The sequence below is a fragment of the Rhinolophus ferrumequinum genome (assembly GCF_004115265.2).
Source record: "Rhinolophus ferrumequinum isolate MPI-CBG mRhiFer1 chromosome 5 unlocalized genomic scaffold, mRhiFer1_v1.p scaffold_110_arrow_ctg1, whole genome shotgun sequence".
Taxonomy (NCBI): domain Eukaryota; kingdom Metazoa; phylum Chordata; class Mammalia; order Chiroptera; family Rhinolophidae; genus Rhinolophus; species Rhinolophus ferrumequinum.
In genome coordinates this window covers 12,440,769-12,465,248 of record NW_022680355.1, presented here as the reverse complement: position 1 = coordinate 12,465,248, position 24,480 = coordinate 12,440,769, and the positions used below count along the sequence as shown (strand labels likewise).

The 24,480-nt window shown below is 42.4% G+C and overlaps 1 protein-coding gene across 2 annotated transcripts in view; it reads left to right on the top strand.

Annotated features, from left to right (window-relative positions):
- Window positions 1–898: 898 nt before the first annotated feature.
- PRKCQ (protein kinase C theta) overlaps window positions 899–24,480 on the top strand; it is a 111,571-nt gene continuing 87,989 nt past the window's right edge. Inside the window, exon 1 of one of the 2 annotated variants that reach the window (XM_033100803.1) lies at window positions 899–1,084. The gene's annotated coding sequence lies outside the window, so the exon portion shown is untranslated. The remainder of the gene's footprint in view (window positions 1,085–24,480) is intronic. The other variant, XM_033100806.1, reaches the window with a different exon arrangement.

Sequence of the window (24,480 nt, the reverse complement as noted above, 5' to 3'; positions counted from 1 at the left end):
ACTCTGAGGTCCTTTTCAGCTGACACTCTATCCTTCAATGATCAGAAGCCTACTGGTCCAAAGCTTGGCTCTTTTCTACCTTTTTCATCTCTGTCTCCGTCTCCCTTTCTCTCTCTCTCAAAAAATAATTTTAAAAAAAAGGATTACTGTTTTATTTCAGGCTAATCTGGTCTTAATTTGTATAGCAACAAAAGCCTTAACCAAATACATTTTAATAATTTAATGTCATAATTGAGAGGGAATAGCTCTGTGACAGTATTGGTAGCCAGACCTATAATTTCTAACCTGAATGGAAAAGAATGAGCTCTATGGAGTACAGGAACAACGCCCCAATTACCCTCATCATTGGTATCACCAACAGGACACAAAAGTCTTCAAATGACAAACGCACTGGTAAAGACATTACATTGCAACTTCAAGGACTGTCAGGTTTAGAGCAGCGCACCTTTGGACATAGAAATAAAACGACAGTGTGTAGGTAGAGAAAATAAAAATCCTAGGTCAGACACAATCTAGGAAAGATTATGCATCGCACAGAATTGCACCCAAACCTCCTCAAGCCGGTAATTGTAAATGAACGATGTTTACAAGTTCTTTCCAGTGTAAAAACCGACAAAACATAAAGTTCTGTTCACCGAGAGAGCTTCCCCACTGAACGATCGTTTTCGCTTTTCAGTTTGGCTAGCTGCAGAGTCATGTGGTCTCGTGCCCCTTTTTCCTCGCCCTCAGCCTGTGGCCCCTGCTGAGCGCCCCTTCTGGGCCCTCCCTCAGCATCCCACCCCAGGGGTGTCCCACCCGAGGCTTCTGGTCTCTGCAGCGGGGTGAGAAGGGCCAGTAAGGAGTGAGGCTGGAGGGAGGGGCGGGCGCCGCGGGAGGAGAGGAGGCGCCGAGCGGCAGTGTTCGCAGCTGGCTGGTTCCTGGGCGAGCGTCCGGGCGTCCGGGGACCTGCTCCAGCTGTCTGGGCGCGGGGTGACGAGCGCCCCCTGGCCGGCGCCGCCCGCGGGCGTCCCACCGCGCGGCCCCGCCAGTGCCTGTGCCACCACCGAACAGCCGCGCGCTCGGACCCAGGCAGCCCACCCAGCAGGTAGGTCCTCGCGTGCCGGCTCTTCGCAGGCCGGGGAAGGGAAGGCGGTCTGTCCGCGCGGGTCCACGACCGCGGGTCCAGCGGGGAAGGCCCCCCCGGCTCCGGCGGCGGTGAGATGTTCCAGGAAGAGGGTAGCAGGATGACAGCGAAATCTAAAAGATACCCCAGAGAAGCAAACTTTTGGTCACTTCTTTCCTGGGGCTTCTTGCGTGCGGATTGCACAGGATGCTGTGGACCCTGGCCCGTGAGGAGGCCACCGGGCTTGGGGCGGGGGTCCTCCTTTTTTTTCTTTCCTTTTTTTTTTTTTTATCTCTCACGTGAACTAATTAGAGGTGGGAGGGAGGAGGGGAAGAAGGTGGAAAGTTTTATATTCTTGGCAAACATTAGTAAAGAGAGATGTTTGACACAGATGTCAACCTGTCCACAGAGAATAACTTGTGTTTTGGAATCTACTGCTAGCAGCTGAAGGGGCTGCCAACACTCACACTTCCAAACAAACCGAGTTTCTTTTCAAGGGCCTGGGGTAGGGTGAAGTGGGTCTGAGATAGATGGCAAAAAAAAAAAAGAAAAACTCTGGTGCTCAATCCTGTAACCTTAAGGGACAACTGTTTGTTTTTCAGCTTTGAGGGTCACGTATGTAGTAAGTGGAGTTAAATGTCTTTATTTCATTGAATTTTTGAGATGACAGTGTGAAATGGACTGTGCGTGCAAAAGGCCTGGCATCCCCATAGGCATGAATAAAGAGAGACACAAAGGCTGGCTCAACTAGGAGGTTCTGGTTGTTTGTGCAGGGAGCTGCCCCGTCCTTGGGGTTGTCCTGCTCAAAGTTGCTAATAAAAGATGGTTCGGAAATGGCACAAGCTGACAAGGAGGGGTGGTGACATGGAGAGAAGAAGGAACACTCGCTGCGGCTCGCTGTCAGTGGTGAGAACCACCACCCCAGGCAGTGGGCAGCTCCCGCGTGTGCCAGTGCCCTTTCTGAACCCATATCCGGCAGGTCCACTTGGCTGCTGGTCCCTTGCATTGTTCTCCAAAAGCTGTGACCACCACCGGCCCTTTCCTGGAGGGGCTGTCTCATAGGCCAGCCTTATGTGCAAGGTCCTGGGTGCCTCCTCTCCCACCCCACACCGCAACCTTGTGATTCACCATTTTTCCCCTAACTAACTTATCTTTGGTAACTCTTATAAAATGGCAGGCTTACCGCGGACGCTTGATCTCTTTTAAAAATGCTGTGTCTAGTGGGAAGGAGGGTGACGTTTACTAATTTGGTTGCAAATTACTTTTGAAGTGTATGCACAGCTGTTTAAAATCCCTCCGCCATCAGTGCCATTGTTTGATGCAGGTGTCTGTCACAGAATGATCTTGTCATCTCTTTCTTCTGCTGATTGAATGTACATATATTTAAAGACACAGCATAGGAAGGGCTTCTAAAACCTTCAAAGCCTCAGCTGTGAAACTCTTCCAACTCCGCTATTAAGTCTAAATTAAGTTTCGTTTGGGTTTTTTTTGGGTTTTTTTGCTCGTAAACTTTTATCTCTGATTTCAAGGGTAACCTGTTGTTCCACATCACCGGTCTTTGTTTCAGCCTCCCGTGATTTTCTTGTAAACTTGTAAAATGTAAACGTCCAGGGAGGACTCTCTCGTCTTTGTCATGTGCATTTCTACCACTGTCTGGTGCTGTAGTAGATGGCTCAGGATGGCAAGGAGCTCTTGGGCCAATTTCTTGTCTTCTCTCCTACCAGCGCCGCGTCCCTACAGCCCCTTATTGAGTCCGCTTTGAAAATGCAGTCAACTACTGGAAATTTGATTTCTTTAGCTGATGTCCCACTCCTCCTTCAGGTATGCCGGCATACTGCTCAATTCTTCACACCTCAGTCCTTCTTATAACCTCAGCGATCCCCTTCAACCCTAATATTTGATTTCTCTTCTTGGTAGCAGGTGCCTGGAGGCTCCCTTGAATAGCCCATGGGCCTTTGGTCATTTCTATAAAGATCCCGCATTCCACTGTAATATATTCTCTCTCTTCTGGAGAAAAGGCAGAATTCCGCTGTATCATGAATTTGGTGGTTAATCTAAAACTGCCTGTGCACTGCATCCAGGATTTTCTTTTGAGTGTGTGGGTTTATGGTACAAATCTGTGACTGGCATTCCAGAAGTAAAGCTCCACAAATCTCCGCATAATGCACTATGTAATGATAGGCCATTTGCCTGCTTTAAAATAGGAGTTAGAATGAGTGCTTCCCTTTTTAACACATTTCATGTTTTAGAGTTGTTGATTATGTTATTTGTCCCTGAAACGATTGCTGATAGGTTAATCTAATGTGACTGTTAATAAGGATGTATTCGATGTCAGGTGATTTCCTCTTTATAGGGTTCAATCTTTTTTTTTCAAGTAATCTCCCCAAATAGTCTAAAATAAAAAGTTGTTATATGATGAAAAATCCCGGAGAACACAGATGTATCATGTGATTCCATATTTATAACATTTTTTTGCCCCATGTCACATCTGTCATTAAAAGGAAAGAAATTAGTCTTGTGGTGACATGCATAGCGTTAAACTCACTCTTTCTGTTTACATCCAATACTTTGAAATTTTAAGCATCTCATTTTCAAGCAGCAATGCATCTGACTTTGCTTTTTTGTAACTATTCTAGCTACTAAGGCAGAAATCATGAAAAACTCATAGAAAAACATGATGTTGAGCCAGAAAGGTGAATGAAAAGGTATTTCTTTGCAATCATGGAAACCTCATTCATTACTTTAACATGTCAAGCATTTATACACGGATTCATATTGTCTTGTCATCTAAAAATATCCTCGGGGCAAAAATCAATCAATCCTTGGGGCAAAAGGAGAATCAGAAGTTTAACAAATTAGGGAGCGCTCACCCAAGGCCGGGATTGGAGCCTTCCGCTCTGGGAACAAAGTAGCAGATATTGAAAGGTACTTATTTGGGCAGCACATACTTCTGCAGGTGGCCACGGGTTTATGCTACCTTTTGAACTAAGCTAATAATATTGATAATGATAGTAATCAGGGCCATCAAAAATAATAAAACATAGCTTTATTGAGTCATTATTTAGGATGTATGTGCCAGACATTGTACTCAGAATTGTATTTCTATTTGACAAACATTACTATCTCATTTAACCTTGGCAAAGCTTTTATAAATGACATATCATCATCATCATCATCATCATCCTCATTTTACAAATGAGGAAACTGAGGTTCAGGGAGGTTAAGTCGCTTCCCCAGCGCTTACAGCTGGTTAGTGGTAGGGCCAATTTATCTGACCACCCAGCACTTATCATCAAACCATAGAGCTGGACGACCTACCAATGAACTTTCTTTTTTTTCCACATTTTTTTTTAAATTAGTTTCAGGTGTACAAAACAATGTAATAGTTTGACAATTATACCCCTCACAAAGTGATGACCCCCCCTCCCCAATCTACTACCCCTAAGTTTTTTTTATTGTGGTAAACTATACATAAGGTAAAATTTATCATCTAATCTTTTTTAAGTATACAGTTCAGTGGCATGAAGTACATTCACATCGTGCTACCATGACCACCACCATCTCCAGAACGCTTTCCATCTTGCAAAACTGAAACTGTGCCCATTAAACACGAACTCCCTATGCCCCACGACCCCCCTCTCCCAACTCTTGGCAACTTCCATTCTACTTTGTCACTAGGAGTTTGACTTTTTTTCTTTTTTTTTTTTTTTTAATTGGGGAATATTAGGGAACAGTGTGTTTCTCCAGGGCCCATCAGCTCCAAGTCATTGTCCTTCAATCTAGCTGTGGAGGGCGCAGCTCAGCTCCAAGTCCAGTCGCCGTTTTCAATCTTTAGTTGCAGGAGGTGCAACCCACCATCCCATGCGGGAATTGAACCGACAACCTTGTTGTTGAGAGCTCGCGCTCTAACCAACTGAGCCATCTGGCTGCCCCTGAGTCTGACTACTTTTAATACCTTATATGAGTGGAATCACACAGGTATTGTCTTTTTGTGACTGGGTTATTTCGCTTTGCATAATGTCCTCAAGGTGTATCCATATTGCACTCTGTGTCAGGATTTCCTTCCTTTTTCAGACTAAAATAATAATCCCCTATGTGTATAGACCACATTTTGCTGATCCATTCATCTGTTGATGGATATTTGGGTTATTTCTAAATTGTGGCTATTATGAATAGTGCTGCTATAAACATGGGTGTACAAATACCTCTTCAAGTCCCTTGTTTAAATTCTTTTGGCTATATATCCAGAGATGGAATTGCTGGATTAAGTGGTAATTCTATGTTTAATTTTTTGAGGAACCACCGTACTGTTTTCCACAGCAGCTACACCATTGACGTCATGTCATTTGCTGCCCGATGTCAGGGGTCTAGGGGCGATGCTACTCCTGAATCCACTGTGTTTTCCTATCTCACCCTGTGTTTATATATCTTTCTCTAGTGCAAAATCACTGGGGTAACTACTACTCAAGCATCCCCTGATGGACTAGCGAAACCATGGACGGGGGCTCCTAAAAAAATAAACAAAGGTCCCTCTAGGTAGGGTGGCCCCTGCCTACGTGATTTAGAATGATTGCTTAGGAAGAAATAGTACAGGTTACACAGACCAGGGATCATTCAACCAGGAGTTGACAAAGAAGAAAATGGCCACCCTTTCCTCCCCCAGGCTTTCCCCTCAATGCTGGGAGAAAACAAGCATTGATAGTGCCACGTAAGACGATGGGCTTCCCTTTCTAAAGCTGGGGTCCCTGGGACCATAGCTGAATCCAACTGCCTACTTTCTTAGGGTCTAGACAGAGATTGATGAGCTCCACAGGAAAAAGTATGCAACTATACAAATTCATGATGCTATAAGTCCATGATTTCCACCTCCAGCCAGGCTCTCAGACTTTTCAGCTCTCTTTCATTTTCTACAACAGCTATTTCAGACCTTCTCCCGCCACCAGTATCCCCTCACTCTTAGCACACTGCCTTTGCTTCCTGCTTCACTGAGAAAATGGAAGCTTTCCTTGTAAGAACAACTTAATCATTGGCCACAGGGCTACACATCAAGATTTATCTGGATCCACCTTCCCTTCTTTTACAATGGAAAGAAAAAGAGCCTCACTTCCTGTCTAATGTTCATCTTCCATCAGTGCCTTGGAATTCATTTCTTCTTCATTGCTGGAAATCTCCTTCTCTTGATTACCTCCTCTCTCACCTGTATTTTCCTTTCCTCCCTCATTACTGGTCCTATTCTCCCTGCACTAAACATGCTTAACCCCCATCCTCCTTTGAAGAAAAAGACCATCTTTCTATGCCTCCCGCCAGCTATTTCCTTCTCTCTTTCCTCCTCTTCCCAGCCAAAGTCCTCCCACTGTCCTCTGTACCAGCCGCCCTGTCATGGCCACAGCCATCTGGCCTTGCCTGTATTACCTGTGGGAAACTATGGCACTCACACTCCGTTTGGCCGATTCTTGCTAACTACTCCTCTCTTCCTTGAGTTCTCTGCAGCAGACCATGTACTGAGCACTCCCGCTTACTTGGAGAAATGTTTTCCTCCCTTCCCGTTCTCCTTCCTTCCTCTTTTCTCCTCTGCAAGCTCCTCGTCTCCCTTCTGTCCCCTGGGAGGTTGATGTTCTTCAATTTTCTAACACCATGGACAACTGCGTCCCTCAGTGAGCTCACCAGCCATCTCCTCGCTGAGCACCACCCAACCGTGACCTACCCAAGGCCCTACTGACCCTCTTCCACAGAGAGGTTAATGGGAGCACGACAATGCCCTGAACTACATGTAGCATCTTCCTCCTTCCTCTTTCCACAAACTTTCCCCTCTCACTTCCTTCCATATCTGGCTCTGGCATCATCTGGTCTCACATAACCAGAAATCTGAATGTTTTGCTTCGACTCCTTATGTCCATAGCTCACCCCAAACCGAGTGCTATTAGTTCCACCCTGACTATCTCCTCGTTCCATCCACCCTTTTCTACCCCCATTGCGTCTGCTCTGTTTACCGGCCACCACTGTCTCTCTTCTAGATTACTGCCAGAACCTCCTAACTGGTCTCGGTTACTGTGGACTGTTGTCCACACTACAGCTGGAAGGGTCTTTCTAGATCCCAGCTCTGAGCATGTCACTCCCTTGCTTTAAATTCTCCAATGGCTACCCAATGCACTTGGAATAAAACCCAGACTCTGTAACATGAATTGGAAGTTTCTAGTTGGTCTGCACTCCCCTGTTGTCTCCAGCCTCCTCTCTCCAGCACCACAGACATCACACTCCAAGTCTGGCCTCTCTGGGTTCTTAGCAGTTCCATGTGTCCTCTGCCTCATCAACTTTCTATCCAATCTTTAAACTTCTCCTTCCTTTGGCTAATTCCTACAGATCTTCTGTCCCCACCGTAGACATCTTCCTCTGGAAAGCTTTTCTTTATCCTCATATTAGGGTTTGGTTTCCTCCCACATGTTCTTGAAGCACAAATGAAATCATCTATATAAAGTGCTTGTAGTAACCAATCAATAACTGTTAACACCCCGGCACTTAGAATATGTCACCATTGTTTGCTTACTTTAGACTTCCCCAGTAGGTTAGAAACTCCATGAGGGCAAAAACCACATTCTCTCTTATTCTTTGTTGAATCCCTAGCATCTAGCACTGTATCTGACGTATAGCAGGTGTTCAATAAATATTAGTGGAATAAATAAATAAGTCATAAATGTTAGAACCTGTAATAAATAAGGAACTGCGTGCTAAGTGATAGGAGAAAAGAATGCCAATCCAGACATTTAAAGGTCTGTACAGGTAGAATGATTATCATCCCGGGCACTTTTTGCGTGGTTCTCTAGCATCACATAGAGAAATTCTCCTAGAAAGTCAGACTTGAAGCTTATGGACAGCATTGTAAAATTCCAAGAGGCAACTTGCTACAAGGGAAAAACAACATCTCCCTGTCTATGGTGTGATTTTTTCTCCCTCTGTCATCCTCAGTTTCTCACTTTGCTGACCATTATTATGCCAATGATAAAAAGGAAAAAAGACTCAGAATGATCAGGAAATAAAAGGTAATATTAAAATATTCTGAAATATCCTGCAAGCAAAAGGATAAGGCAATAGGTAGACATTAAATGTGGATATACTGAGAACTCAAAAATTATTTTAATAAGAAGAAAATATTAAAGGATAAAAGAGGTTAAAAAATTTTAATGAAACAACAAAAGATTGCAAGGATTCTTCAGAACAAAATCATAATTATCTTAAAACTCATTAAAGCAGGTAAGAGTAAAAAAGATACAAAGTAAAAGACTAGATTCAAGAATTTGGATGAGAAAAGCATGCCAAAGATAAAATAATTGAAAGCACTCAAAGAAAAATGTTTTAAAAATAAAGGGAAGTTATTTAGAGGACTCATTTAAAGGTAGAATAACCACAGCTATGAAACCAACCGGGTAAAAACATAATCTTTCAAAAGAGATTAAAAACAAATCCCAGCAATAATAAAATAAAATGGGCACCAGTGTGAGTTCCTAACAATGAAGCCACAGCTAAAACACTGTGGAAACAGGAGCTTAGGTTTCCGGCTTGTACTGCACAAGCCCCCGTTACTTCTATAGGATTTTAGAGTTTTCAGAGTGCATTTGGCTTCATGAATGTCACCATGTTTCGGGGGAAATGCACAGTGAGTTCCACTGTGGCATGCCCCTCCACGGCGAGTACCAGCACAAATTCAGGTAAGGGCAACCAAATAGTATGGTCACCTTTGCCTGCAAATAAGGGAGACGCTTCTTACTGTAAGACTCAACGTCCTCTGCATTCCAACCCGAGTGGCTTCTCCATCCAAAGCATCCTGCTTTCCTTTGGCAAATAAGGTGGCCACCTAAATTCTAAGTGCATTCCTCCCTTTGTTCAATGCAACCAGAATCCCTTTTAGCAATTAGCAAAAAAAAAAAAAAAAGCGTCTTTTTGTGTTATATCTTTTCTCATGTGTTTACCCTCCCTCATGCTTTCCTACATCTCAGGGAACTTGAGGTTTCTATCCAGCTCCTAACCGGAGCTCAGTAATGATATTTTAATGCAATTATTATCTCCTGAGTAAGCTGGCCTACGGGCACGTGTCAGGTCTTCTATTTCCTTCTCCTTCTTTAACTCTTGGCACAGAGCTCAGACTGCAGGCTCAGGGAAGCTCGCGAAGCCTCTCAGAGTCAGGGAGTATATTTTATTTCTCTCCAGTCACCAACGTGATGGATTCTAAGTATGACCTACACTTTTCTGGCCTAATCATCAATATTAAGAGCCCTAAGCACTCCAATTTTTATCCATATTCTCAAGGTGAGTGTTAGGGATCTGACGGAGAGTGGTTTACAGGGCCAAGTACATAGTTCCTCTTTGGTGTGTTGACTTTATCATCTGCTGCTTGCTCCCCTCCCAGGTTCTAAGGTGCCAGTGTCTGTACCTCATTGCTCTCCAGTTTCCCTACAATAAACAGGGAAACATGGGAGCTGGCACACAAGGATATGAAGAAGCCAAATCAGACTGTCCCTTTCAGTAGAGACTGCAGAGAGGCCATACGATCTGGTGGCATCACGCCCCCTTCTTTGTCTTGTTCTTCCATGGCCCTGCCCGTCTTTCAGAGCCGTCCACCAGTGAAGGCAGAATGAAAGGTCACAGGACTGGGAGCCAGGAGACCAAGGTTCTCATTCTAGTGCTGCCATACTGACCATGGGATGAGGGAGTTGGATCCCTCGTGATCCTACTGTGTTGTAGCTGTTTGCAGGTGTTCTTTTGGTTTCCACGTGTTGCTGGGTACCTGGGGCTGGTACAGTACTGGATACAGTTTAAGGATTCCAGGTGGTAGGCAGCCCTTCGTGAGTGTTGGTGACTAGCCCGTGTAGATTAGAGAATATACCCAACAGTGGAACGCGTAACCCTTCACCCGTTAACTAAAGGGCAGTCATCCACACCCTGAGTCATTCAGCTACAATCACTTCTGGTTTTCCAAAATCACATTTTCGTATGATAACAACAAAACATCTTTCCGTCTACTGTGTCAGTGGTGATGGTAACACAAGGCATGTTATAACAACCAGGTCTTCTCAAAAGGCTGGTTCTCCAAAACAGAAGAACTTGATCTCCTCAGTGGACTTTGTTTCTGGAAGATAAGATGATGATGAATAGCAGCCAGAGGGAATCTTCTCACCTCTAGGAAAGTTTCACTTCTTCTGCATTAGTCATTCAAAACGAAAAATAAACTGGCCTGGATTTGTTTTCGGGACGTAGTCAGGTACAGAAGGGGTGATATTAACAGTAGCCGTAAAGTCTTTAAGAGGAATTTGAATTACTCCACCCCTCACATACAACGGAGCCAATCCTAGAGAGTTTTATAAAATCCTTTTTATTATTATTATTAGTTTCAGGTGCACAAGACAAAGGAATACTTAGACGTTTATCATTTATATCCCTCACACTGTGTGAACCCCACTCCCCCCATCCACTATCCCTCTGACATCGCACACAGCCATTACATTTCCACTGTCTCTATTCCTAATGCTGTACTCCGCTTCTTGTAAGTACATACATATACACATACACACACACACACACACACACACACACATACATACATACATATACATACAAACTTGTAGTTGACATTCATTATTGTTCAGCTTCAGCTTCAGGTGTACAAAGCAGTGATCAGGCATCTACATCAAAATCCTTTAACGTTGATGAAATAATCCAGTCAGAAATAACTTGCAGAATTGCAGGTTCCGCAGCAGAGGCAGCTTAAGTATTAGCTGAGGGTACAGCATGAGGTACTTTAACCATCCTCCCCCCATTGCAGTAAAAAGGAAGATTTTACTACTGGGACTCTCTCCTACTTCCACGGCACTGAGATTAGTTAACACATGTAGTACACTTGAGATCCATGACTGAAAACACTTCAGGAAGGCATCTGAGCAACAGGAAAATGCTTCCTGTTACTTATTAAAATAAAATAAATGCAACTTACTTGTCAAAAAAAAACTGCCAATATTTCTAAACATAAACTACCTCATAACTTTAGAAATGAATGAAATAAAACGCATCCATTAACAAATTCACATAGGTAGAGCTGTTAGAGAGGAATGTCAACACGTCACACACTTGAATCTCATCATTTCAATAGAAATGAAAGGGAGACGAGCCCCTTGCCTTTGGAGAACAGACTAGAAGTATTCAGGACAGACAGAATGTAAGTTTATTTAAACATGTAAAAATCTATTTTCTCCTGAAAAATACTGTAGGTCTAAATAGCTAGACCTAGAGAGATTATGATCTCTACTTATTTGAGAACTGTTGTTATCTCAAGACACTTAACCATGCCACAAAGAAAGCAAATTATAAAGAATCAGCAGACATTCTGCAGCTCCAAAAAATGAAACGTGTTTGTTCAGATATGTGTCTTAAAACTACCACAATGGGAAAGGTCAGACTCAACTCCAGGGAATTTTAATCCACACACCACAGTTTCTTAGCCTTTTTCAAGACAGACTCAGAGGATTACATTTTCTAAGAACCCCTTTTTTAAAAATTTGAGCGCTAATCAGTGAAGTGTGACATAGTCTCAAAATGAGATTTGGTATTAAGTAATTAGGGATGAAGTACAACTTGACACGTATCGAGAGTAAACGAATGCTATCGCTCTGAAAGTGGCAAGGTGGCAGTTTACTATTTATTTGACGTGTATTTATTTGACCCAGAGTATTGCTTGGCATATGAATCGCTGTGTAACGAACTGCCCCGAAACCTAGTGGCTTAAAATGACACCAATTTTATTTGGTCCTGATTCTGTGGATCAGGAATTTGGGCTGACGCTGCTTCTCATGGCGTCCCTGGGGTCTCTCATGAGGTTGAGGTCAGAGCTGAGATGAGATTCCCCCATGTATATGGTGCTTGGTGGGTATGGCTAGAAGACAGGGACTGCCCCACACCCCCTCTTTCTCTCTGCGGCTACCTCGGGTTTCTTTTCGGAACACGCCTAAGAGTGAGTGTTCCAAACACAGAAAGGCAAAAGCTCAGGTGTCTTTAGGCCCAGACTAGGAAGTCACAGAGCATCAGTTCTGTCATGTACTGGTTAGAACACGTCACAGGCCAGCCGAGCTCACGGGGAGGGCATAGACAGCAGTCCTCGGCAGGACATGGCCGAGTGGCCTTGCAAACAGCTGGGGAATGGCAGGTGCTGTGGCAGCCATCTCTGGGAACATGGTCTAGCCCAGATATTTAGGCTGTTGATATGACAGGTCACAGAGGTGACCTCAAGTTGATTTCCTGAGTGGGAGCCTCTAGTCACTCTTTTCACCCACTTTCACCCTGCTGACAGAAGGTTCTGACCAAAACGAAAATCTGACCGCGACTCTCTGCTTTAAAAACTTCCTGGTTGCTCTATATCACCTACAAAATAAAATCCAGATGCTTCAGGTGGCTGCCGGGTCCTTCCCCGTCGGTCCCTCACTGCCTCTCCAGCCTCTGTCTCATGACGCCCTGAGCACCTGGTCGGGCTTTAATGGGACCACAATGAGACGCGCTTTTCCTGCCCGAGTCCTCAGTCTGCTAACCCCTCAGACATCACCCGCTCTGAGAAGGGCCCCCCAGCGCTGTATTTAAACATCCTGCCCCTGGTGCCGTGGCATCCTGCACAGGAAGCCTCTCGGCAGTGACAACACCCCCCTTCTCACCCCGACCACACCACGAGCTCCTGAGGGCAGGGCCTGGGTGTCTTTCTCTCCAGTCTGGCCCTGCCTTTCTCTCCAGAGTCCCTCACACAAGTGCTCAAGAAGTACTTCTTGAATGTCAGTGTAGTACAGGCAGGTGACAGAGCAGCGGAGTGCCTGGGGGAAAGACCAGAGAACCCCAAACAGGAAGAAGGCGGGTGTGATGAAGAGGAGGGTCCGAGGGAGCTGTGTGAGGGAACCAAAGTGGTTGGTGCCACACTGCTAAAGTGCAGGGAGAGCGCACACTAGATGAACGAACGACAAGAAACGAGCGCAACAAGTAAAACAGACAATTCAATTAGATGAGAGAGAGAGAGCAAATGTGTGTCATGGTTCAGAAAGAAGAAAACAGGGAGATGATAAGACCGCCTAACGTTAGACCTGGCCACGCGGCACCCACAGAGATATGAGGAAAGCACACCCTAAGGGCACCCCAAGAAATTACCAGGCAGGACACCCAGAACCCAAACAAGACAGCATCTCCCTCCTCCAGATACCATGTGGCTCTTAGCAGGTGACTGACTGACTGCCCCACCTAAGAGGGCAGGAGAGAAGCTGGGCCAAGTGGTGAGAAGGGAACTCGAGGCTTCTGGGAAAACCCACGGGGCTGTCACTCCTCAATTCGAGATGCTGCTTATTTCTCTTGGTTGGGTATCTTTATTCCTGAGCCAAATTGACTGAAAAACATGAAAGTGAAGCTGACTGTGATGAACTTGACTCTAGTGACAAGGTGCAGGGGAAATGGTGTGACTGGGGACAGGTGGGGTGGTAGCGGCTTGAGCCCCAGCCAGGAACACCCAGCTTGAAGGAACCCATAGCCTTCTTTTAACAACGCAACTCTAAAGGAAGTGATTGTCAGGAGAAAATCTTTTTTGTGCTAAGCAGTGGAAGAAGAAAACAGGACAATCATCCTTTTGACTGTACTGAGTCCATAAACTTAGTACTAATAATTATAACTATCTGATACTGAGCTTTTTCCGTATACCAGTACTGCTCTGATCACTTTACACCCAGTCAGGCATTTCACGTCAGTCCTCTGTCCTCACTGAACAAATGAGGAAACTGTAGTAGCATGTTCCAAGTCACAGAGCTGCTAAACAAAACGGCGGGGCTGGGATTTGAACTCTGGCAGTTGGAGGCCGTAGTCCATGTTCTCGACACGCTCCAGGACCAAGCCTGAATTTCGCAATATACTATATCTACTGACTCATTTTTTAAAAATACTACCTGACCTTGGTATAAATTCTAAGAAGTGAGTTTTGACACTTACTTCCCTCTACATCTCAATTACTGTTTGGGGCATATTTCCTTGTTTTGCTGTGCAATGTATTACTCATTTTAGTAACAGAGAACATCAAGCCAGGAGCCCTGCTGATACCTACACTGCTTTTCTGGAACCTTCTAAGGCATTTGTCATTGGCCCTGGAGGGTGGATCTCTGTACCCTAGGCAGCTTGCAAATTCTTCCAGGCATTTAGAGCGACTTTTAAAAAGCCTGGAAAAGTGCATGGAACTCTTGAAGTTTCAGGGTAACTGCTGAGGCAGAACTGGGGACCGCCGCAGTGCTTCACTTTGGCTCCAAGTGCCCTCGCAGGCAGAAATGCCTGAATGAAGCCCACAGACACGGCCCAGCTTCTCTCCCTGGTCCTCTCGTCCTCAACCTTGAACGTCTACGTGGATTCCTACTTCTTTTCTGCCTGCGCGTTTCCTTTCCAGTAAAGCCAGACACCAGATTCACTGCGCTGTGTGTTTCCTTTCTGCCAGCTATTTTTCAAACCGACAATATTGTAAAGGAAAAGTATATTTTAAGTCAACTTGAACAATGTAGTTTAGAATCCCAATTCATTCTCCCGCCTTTTTATTAATCTCAAATTCTCATTACACCTTCCTTGAACTTTCCTCTTATATCTTTACTCTTTCGTTAGTTCTTTCATGTATTTAATGCTGTATTTAACAATAGAGTAAACAGATTAAAAATGGCAAATTCTATCATATATGGACACACACACACACACACACACACACACACACGGATTGCTGTAACTTGCAAAGAGCTGTTAAGAAGAAAGATTTGTTTAATTAAAAATGAATGAGAAATGCAGCCAGATTAACATTCTCAAGTAATAACTTTGAACTTCAACTTCATGGGGTTGTTCTGGAAATTAGAAGAATAAGATATTGTTATGCTGTGAGATAAATTGTTTTTCAGTATATGCCTGATGTAACTTTGTAATTTGCTTTTTAGTCAGGCTGTCTTCATATCTTTGAATCACTAACAAGTTTCATAGTAAGTTTCTGAAACTTTTTATGTCTATTATTTAGAATTATTATTATTATTGACAAGTTTCTAAAGCACAAGATTCCAAAAAGTTCAAAGGCCTATCCTTATTCAAGAAAACATTTCTTTTGCCAGTATTGTCCAAAGAATAATTTTTAAAATTTCAAGAAATCTGTACTTTATTACTTTTGGGTTGGTTTGCAAAATAAAATCTGCAATACGATAGATGCTTCATATTTGAGCAAATGGACAATTTTCAAAGGTTGAGCAATTTCTTAAATATATAAACATTAGCCCTGAAAATGAATAAATAGGAAAATAATAAGAACCACACAGAGCATCCGTGATTTATTATATGGAGGGACAGAAACAGAATATCCACACTTGCATGGCTTCCATTTTAGCCTTATCCTTCTGTTCCTCGTGGACCCCTCATGGGCAGCCAGCACTTTTAGAAAAAGGGGAAGAAGCTGTGAAAAACCAGAACAGTACAGAGGAATTTTCTCTTCTTGGAGTAGACTTCCTAGTAAATCAAAGGTTGACTGCCACTGGAATGCTAACTTCTCACCTGATCTCGAAATACCCTCCGTTACGCTGCCAGAAAGTTGTCAGTACCTGAAATTCTGCCAACCACGAGTTCAGGAGCAAGATCCTCTTAAAAATGCAAGTACTGCTGAGATTTCCTTCACACATCAGCATGGATTAATCAGTAACCTAGAGAAAGTGGGAATCTTTATGGGGAAGGAGAAGGTTGTGATTGATTCAGTCAATAAACATTTACTGATCGAGCCCTGAAGGACTCATCGATCAGTGATTGACCTGGGTGTTGTGAGTACAGGAGAGAAAAGAGGGCCCAGGAAGCCTGCTTTTCTTTCGGAGGATGCAGATAAGAAAAAAGGAAACAGCACGTAAATGAGATTCTTTAGATGACGACAAGGGCTGTGAAATAACTACAAAGGGAGAGAGGAACTACAGGGACAGATTTCTGGAACCTGCCTTGCACTTCCATTACTAAATGCTTTCTCTTTATAGAGAGTGAGGGAGAGGGGAAATATCTGATATGGACTCACTGCCACAAAAATTGTGCTTAAAAAAATGGAGGGTGCAGACAAGTCATCGGTGATTTTTTAAAAAGGGCATAGTCTGTCCTTCCCTGGTCCCAGATAACACATAATTTTTGTCTTATTCCTTCCTGAGGATGAGGCCTTGTAGTACCTGCCTGGCACTTCGTAGGTGGTCAGTAAATAGTTGTTACTAAAAATGTGGAATCTGACTATTGATGATTATGATTCCTATTAGTAGTAGGGATCTGTCCCTTTAAAAAAGAATCCTTCACTTTGTTGCTGAGATGAGTAGAAGGAAACTGGGGCACAGAGGAGCTGAGCAGGCTCTCGGGGTGTCACAGCTGCTTGGGGTTGGAGTCAAGATTACACCGAAAGCCTCCTGGCACCCACTGTTTAACGATGGCTCTAAAACAGCCTTGACGAACACCAGTGGTCTTCCATTTCAACCTCAAAAATTCAGCTTCAACCTAAAAATCTTATTTCTCCTCCTAGTATATCAAGGTAACGGTATCCTCACAACTGAAAGGGACACGTTCCCTTAGGTGACGACCTTCCAGCAGGCAGGGATTCCCCTAAGAACGTGCTGCTCCCAGGGGCTCCCGGGGCCCATCCATCTGCATCCTTCCCCAAAGGTGCTGCCTAGGCCTTCAGACTCTACCCGTGATGTTTGCTTGCTAAACCATCAGCTTAAGTTATTTACGCCATAGCTTTTATCTCCGTTTTCTGGTTGTATTTTATCTAAGTCATCTTTACTTTAGTTGAGCTAAAGCTGTGGTTTTGCAAATTAAATCAGTTGTGGGTTTCTGCACACATCTCCGTGTGTTTACTAAGCTCTTTTTTTTTTTCATTAGCATCACCTGCCTGTTTTCATCTTTATCACTGTGTGAGGGAAGATTTGTTTTGCTAAAGGTTCTTTTAACCAAATTCAAGACTATTGAGATGAGCACATTTTAAGAAACCAGAACATTTTGTAAATGTCCTGTTTAACCTATATATTTAGCCACAACTGAGTTTCTTTAAAGTTTTGAATTTTGTCCATAATGAAGAGATCACAAGGATTTTGAGTCCAGACTTCAGGCAAAGTGAAGCCGTTTCATGTTTTTCAACATGGAAGAGATTTAAAAAGACAGCTCTGAGGGCTAATGTGCAAGAAGAAGAGGCAGCATGCAGAGACCCAGGGGGTTGGTACTAATTAGAAATTCAGTGCAATAATCTAGAGAAAATAGCTGAAGTTCTCAAGCTAAAAGACTGAAGAGGAGGGATCAAGTGCAAAAGAAATAACCAGATAAAATCTGTAAGACTTGTTGCATAGTTGGATGTAAGGAATGAAAATGAAGGCGTACTCCCAGTTAGTTCCAATATTTCTAGCTCGGAAGACTCAGCAGATAGCAATCCCGTTGTTCAAGACAGGAAGAGAAGAGAGGTAGAGGCATTGAGGAAAAGGCGAAATTCATATTTGTTTGGATTGTGCTTGAAGAGCTGGTGGAACACCACTTGGTTCCACCTTTCAGTGGAACCACTTGGTTCTACATTTCAGTCTGATATGTAGCTGAAAAGAGAGGACTGATGGGAGCACGAGGATAGTTCAAGAAAAATGTGTTTTTTGAAGTTATCACTAAGTAGAGGATCCTTGCAGCCATCAGTGTGGATGAGACTGGCCAGAAAGCAATCAAGTCACACTGGACATATTCCATACATATTTAGGTAAAGAAAGCGGAACCAAAACACTAGGCTGAAGATGACCAAAGTGATGGAAGGACAGCAGCAGGGAAGATGGGGAGCCGGCAGTGTTATGTATAATATCAAGGAAGAAGACCAAGAATGAGCCAGTGGATTTGCAAAGCAGCATCCCTGAGAAAGCAAGAGGTGGGCGGGGACACCAAAAGGCAGAGGAAGGAGGAGAAGGGTAGAGCCACACCTGCAGAAGAAGCAACGAGCTATCGGTAGACTTGTCCATTCTACGTATCTCATATTATCTGTTGTCTTTAAAACATGATCCATACAATATGAAAAAAGGGAAGAACAACAAGGTAATAATTCTTACTATAATGGCCTATGGGTGAAGAGGTCGTTTTTAACCATTCCTTATTTTTGTAACCACCATATGGTAACTGCTTATAACACATTACTCTAACATTATAAAATTGGTATGTTGCATGACCCTACAGTAATTCGAATGGGCTGCAGCCTTTGAAACCCCTTAAATTCTACTTGGATGCTTATTTATAATATATATATACACGGCGATGGGTGTCTTTTCCCTCCATTCAAATGATAGCACAGAATTACAGTTTGGTAAATATTTTTCTGTTTAGCTGTCTGTTTCAGAGGATTGCTTTATTCATCTGAATTTGTATTCTCTGAAATAGAAGTTCCTAAAAATAGCTTGTATGGGCACCATTTAGAAAGACCAGAGGTTTCACAACTAAGCGACACAAACAAATAACAACGCTGCTGTAATGTCAGTTAAAGGTGACAGGAACAGATCCTTACTTCTCATGAGATTAAATTGAGTCACCCTAGCACTGCACAAGGTTATTTTTAATGGAAATCATTTTTCTTCCCAGTGACAGTAAATTATAATAAGAGACGTATTGGAAGAAATGTCTGATATTACAATCATCTTCTAAATACAACTTCCATTTTCATTTTCTGTGACGAAATACAACTTTCATTTTCATTTTCTGGGGAAAGAGTTGACAAAATTTCTGCAGAGGAGATGAGTGAGCTGTGCCTCTTTCTATCGCAGTATATATCCAGTAGACCTGGTCTTATCAGATGCCTTCTAAATTCAGGGCTCTGGATACAAATGTCAGCAGTCGCCCCATTTCCTGGCCCCTGAAGCTAGCTAGCTACTCCCCTCTACGTATTGCTGACCAAGCTATAAAAACAAGGGACCTGCCTGCCTTTCATGTTGTTCCCTTTCTCCAACCTACCTCCCCGCTCTTCCAGTTCCAGGGCCCTTTCATTCCCCGCTCTGAGCCCCAGTTTTCCCCTGAAGCTACTGCTAGGAGTTTTCTCTCTTCAGAATTATGATTCCTCAGAAATCTGTATGGACTTTGGCACCAACTGGACTTTATTGCTTTGTGTATAAGTCCTGTATCCTGAGGAGATGTATCCTCAGGATATGTATCCTCAGGAGATGTATCCTGAGGAGTCCTGTATCCTTCTTGAAGATGGTGTGTTTTAATCCACACAATCGTGAAATATTAACATTTTATAGAGGGGGACACTGGGCCCAGAGAGGTGAAGTAACTGCCTAAGGTCACTGCCGAAGGTCACAATGCCGAACTGGCATTGAAGAGGATGGGGAGGGAGACGGGGGTGTTTCTTCCCTGGAAACACTTGAACGAGCTCTGCCAGAATCTGTCTCTGGGGCTCTGGTTTTTGCTGTTTCCATGGCTAACCAGTACCTTTTTGTTCAGGAGACCTTTCTCCACACAAGACAAGATTCTATACTATTAGTTATAGTTCAGTTTTTAAAATTATAACCACATTTCCTGCCTCCCAGAGATAACTTTGACTGAAGTCTTAGGTAATGGGAAACTATTTAGTGACACATGTACAGATTTGAAATTTTAGGGTGCAATTTGGAAATAACTACAAAAGTTGAAGTTGTGTATTCACAAAAACCCTGTATTTCTACTACTTTGAACATATTCTAGAAAAACTCTCAAATATGTGCCTAAGGAGGTTTCTATACGAATGTTCATAATAGCATGATTTATAAAACAAACAAAATTGACCATCAGCAGAAAGCAGAAAAAAAGGTTATATTTATTTCAATGGAATACTAAGGAGCAGTTTTCTCAAAGTGGGGTCCAGGGAACCCTGAAGGTCCTTAAGACTCCAGGAGTTTTCATGTCAAAACTAAATTCATAGTACTACTAAGGTTTTCTTTACCTTTACATTCTCATTCTGTATGGTGGAATTTTCCAGAGACTGCATGTTAGGATAGCAACAGACTGAGTATAGAAATAGATAACAAGGAGCCAGCTGTCCTCTTACTAAGCCAGGCATTAAGGAGCTTTACAAAAATTTTAAAAAGTGCCACTTTTCTCATTATTTTTTTGTTTTGAAAAATATCATTATTTACCATAAAATATGGTATTTATGTTAACATATAACGGGTTTATTGTTATTTATAATAAATAAAGAATTGTTTCCAAATTTTCTCAGTGTTTCTCTCTGACTTGGCAAATATTAATAGATTTAACCCCCATAAGCCAAAGCTCTTTGGCATCCTCAATAATTTTTAAGAAGGTAAAGGAACCCTAAGACCAAAAGGTTTGAGAACCATTGCTATAGAGCAATGAAAATGGATAAATTCAGACTACATGTATCAACAAGAATGTATCTTCCAAACGTGATAAATACAGTTGCAGAAGAATATAAACAATGATTTATGCTGAGTTTTAAAGCCAGTAAAGTATATTATATATATAAGATAGATAGATAGATAGATAGATAGATAGATAGATAGATAGATAAATAGATAGATACTTTCATGTATAAACATGGTGGGAATGATAAACCCCAGTCTGGATAGTAATTCAGTTAGCGGGTACCAGGAGTATGAAAGAGAATGCAATCAGTGGGGGTACTGGCAACTTCAAATATGTTCATTGGGTGTTCTTTTTCAGGTTGGATTGTAAGCATAAGCACATCCATTAGGTTATTTTTTATATGTTTGTATGCCTGAAATGTTTTGTAAAACAATTTAAAAAACTAATAGCTATATACAACTCAACAACAACAACCAAAATGTAAAAAGTGGACAAAAGACTTACACAGACATTTCTCCAAAGATAATATACAAATGGCCAAGAAACATATAAAAAAGTGTTCAACATCACTAACCCTAAGAAAAATGCAAATGAATACCAACTGAGATGCCACCTCATGCCCATCACCATAGCTACTATCTAAAACAAAAACAGAATAAGCTTTGGTGAGGATGAGAAATCGGAACCCTTGTGTACGGTTGTTGGGAATGTAAAATGGTACCGTCACTATGGAAAACAACATAGCAGTTCATCAAAAAGTTGTTTAAAAGAATTACTGTATGATCCAGTAGTCCCACTAGTGGGTATATATCCAAAAGAATTGAAAATAGTGTCTCAAAGAGATATTTGCACACTTATGTTCATAGCAGCATTATTCATAGTGGCCAATAGGTGGAAACAACGCAAGTATCCACTAATGGATGAATAGATAAACAAAATGTGGTTTAAATATACAACAGAATATTATTCAGCCTTAAAAAGGAAAGAAATTCTGACATGATATAACACGGGTGAACCTTGAGGGTATTACGCTAAGTGAAATAAGCCAGTCACAAAAAAAGACAAATGAATACTGGCTGATTCCACTTACATGAAGTATCAAAAGTAGTCAAATTCATAAAAACAGAAAAGAGAATGGTGGTGTGGGGAGGCAAAAATGGGGACTTATTGTTTAATGGTATCAGTTTTGCATAATGAAAAGTTCTGGAGATTAGTTGCACAACAACGTGAATATACTTAACACGACAGAACTCTACAAGACTTTTTCTGACCAAGAGATTTTCAGATTCCTTGCTGTCATGCCAGTGACCTTAAAAATAATAAATTAGCCATATCTGAATTATCTAATTGCATCTCTTGCTCAGACTTCCTGCTGCGGTCCAGTGTTGGACATTGTCTCATCCTGAGCCTCCTGCCCTTCCAGAATCCCCTCTATTTCCTCTCTCCTACCTAAATCCTACCTGAAGGAATTCTGATGAACCCCACTGGAGGATGCCCACCCAAGGTCTGCGTTCTCCCTGACCAGAAACCGTCCTAAGCATTTGGATGCCTCCTGCCTTGAGGACCTAGTACACTTATTTTGTATACAACCTATTATCCATTACTCATCTGGTCCCAAGTCTTGCTGCTTAACTATTCAGAGGTTGTTTTCCTCACCCCAACTAGAATTTAGGCCTTTGGAAGACAAGAACCAATAACAGATAATTTTGCATGCCTGTAACTGAACTTTGCATAGAGCTACCACACAGTAAGAGTGGGGAATGAATGAATAACGGATGGATGGATGGATGGATGGATGGATGGATGGATAAGATTTTAAAGATGCAGCTTAACGGAATGTGATAAGAATCAAGTATAATGTCTTCCCTGAGCTGCTACAGCCCTGGTTTCCCTTCGCCTTGCTTACATTCCATGCACCAAGCCCAGCTTTCCTCTCAACAGCCCCACCTTGCTTTACCTGAAGAGGTACTTCTACCCCAAGCCTGGGTGGAGAGAGGGGGAGGCGGTCCTTACTCCGCTACCCACTCCCATCTACACCCCGTTTTACTGCCCTTTTGTTTTAAAGGGTTTACTCTTAATTGATACAGAAAAACAGATATCAGGTAACAAAAGTAATATGTATCAAGGTTTGTACAACATCGTGAGACTAACGCTGGGTATTTGATGTCAGACGTCTCTGCCTGACATCACTACTCCACGTACTGGCTGTGACTTCTTGGACAATTTACTTTAACCTTTGTCTTTAATTGTGGCAAAATATACAGAACATAAAATTTACCATCTTAACCATTTTTAAGTGTGCAGTTCAGTGGCATTAAGTATGTCCACATGGTTGTCCTTAGGGTTTCCGGGCGGGAATTCCCGCCTATTCTCAGGAATATTTTTCGTTTTTCCATTTCTGAATCCCGAGAAAAGTTAGTTGGGAAATCGGGAAAATAGCCTCCTTGAACCCAGGTTGTTGGTAGTATCGGCCGTCACTTTGTAGAAACACGATTCATCATGGAGAACAGAAAACAGTTTATATCTCGGGATTCGGGAAAAGAAAAGTGAAAAAAAATCCTGAGAACGGGCGGGAATTCCTGCCTGGAAACCCTAGTTGTGCTACCATCACCACCCTCCATCTCCAGAACTTTTTCATCTTCCCAAACAGAAACGCTGTCCCCTACCCCTTCCTCAACCCCTGGTAACACCTGTGTATTCTAGAGACTTTCTGTCTCTATAAATTTGACTATTCTAGGGACCTCATGTAAGTGGAATTACATAATATTTGTCCTTCGGAGACCGGCTTATTTCATTTGGCATAATGTCCTCAAGGTTCATCCATGTTGTCGCCTGTATCAGAAATTCATTTCTGTTGCGGGCTGAATAATTCTCAAATCTTTCTAGACTTCAGTTGCCTCCTCTGTAAAATGGGGTGCATCGCCCATTCTTCAGAGGTTGCTGTGAAGATTTAACGAGACCATGAGAAAGGACGAGCAGGGCTAGCACACTGCTCTGGCCCATGATACAAACTCATGTAGTTTCCCTTCTCTTCCCTTTCTAAATCCTAAATTTCAGGAGGACCAGGTGCATGAAATATGTCTTTCTCATTTCCTTAGTTCCGGATTCACATATTAGGGAATGTGCAGTAATTATTATGTTTAACTGAATTGAAGAATCTCCTTATTTACTAAATTAGAGATCTGCTGCTCTCAGCATCCCAGCATTATAAAAGCGGTCATTTGTTTCAAACTTCCTGATAATCCCTCCCCCCACAGATTAATAACACAAGGAAAATAATAGCAAACCCCTGTCACTCAGGAAGACAAAGCTGATGTCACCCACTATGCTATTGGATCTCTAATAGCTTAGGTAAGGAAAAAGGCTGAACAGTTATCTGAGAAATCCAAATACTGACAGACTAAATGAATCCAAACCACAAGCAAGATTCCAGTTTTCATTTACCTTAATTTGCAATTGTCCTTTGGCCTAAATCAATTAGAGGTAATCACTGTGGAATTATAGTACCTTGCTGTTACCATTAATTATACTCTGTGGTCACTGCATCATTAAAATGGGCCAATCAGCACTTCAGCTGACAGTGGGAAGGTCCGTAAAGGGGCAAATCTGATGAAGAATCTTCAGTGATGCTGATTTTAGTGGAAACATAAAGCCATCCATGAACTTTCCAGAATGGATATAAAGTGGCAGGAATTAAACTCAAGACTGACTCTGTGACAGACAGTTTAACCTCCATCAGATTGGTTTTCCTCGTTCGTAAAACTTCTGTGAAAAAATTCCTTTCACATTCTCTTTTGATTCTTAAAGTATTGTTTTCCCCAAACTTTCTCTCTTGCGCTCCCCACGAGATGATAATTTAATACATAGTTGTTTGTCTTGAGAATTTCTTTTGTCTTTCATATGAAACAGTAGGAACATACGCAGGGAGAAAAGTCAAGTTTTGTAAAATTCTACATTCTATTCAATGAAGCTTGACTATCTAAATCGAGAAAGCAAAGAGCTTACGTTTATTATGTAGAAAATAATGT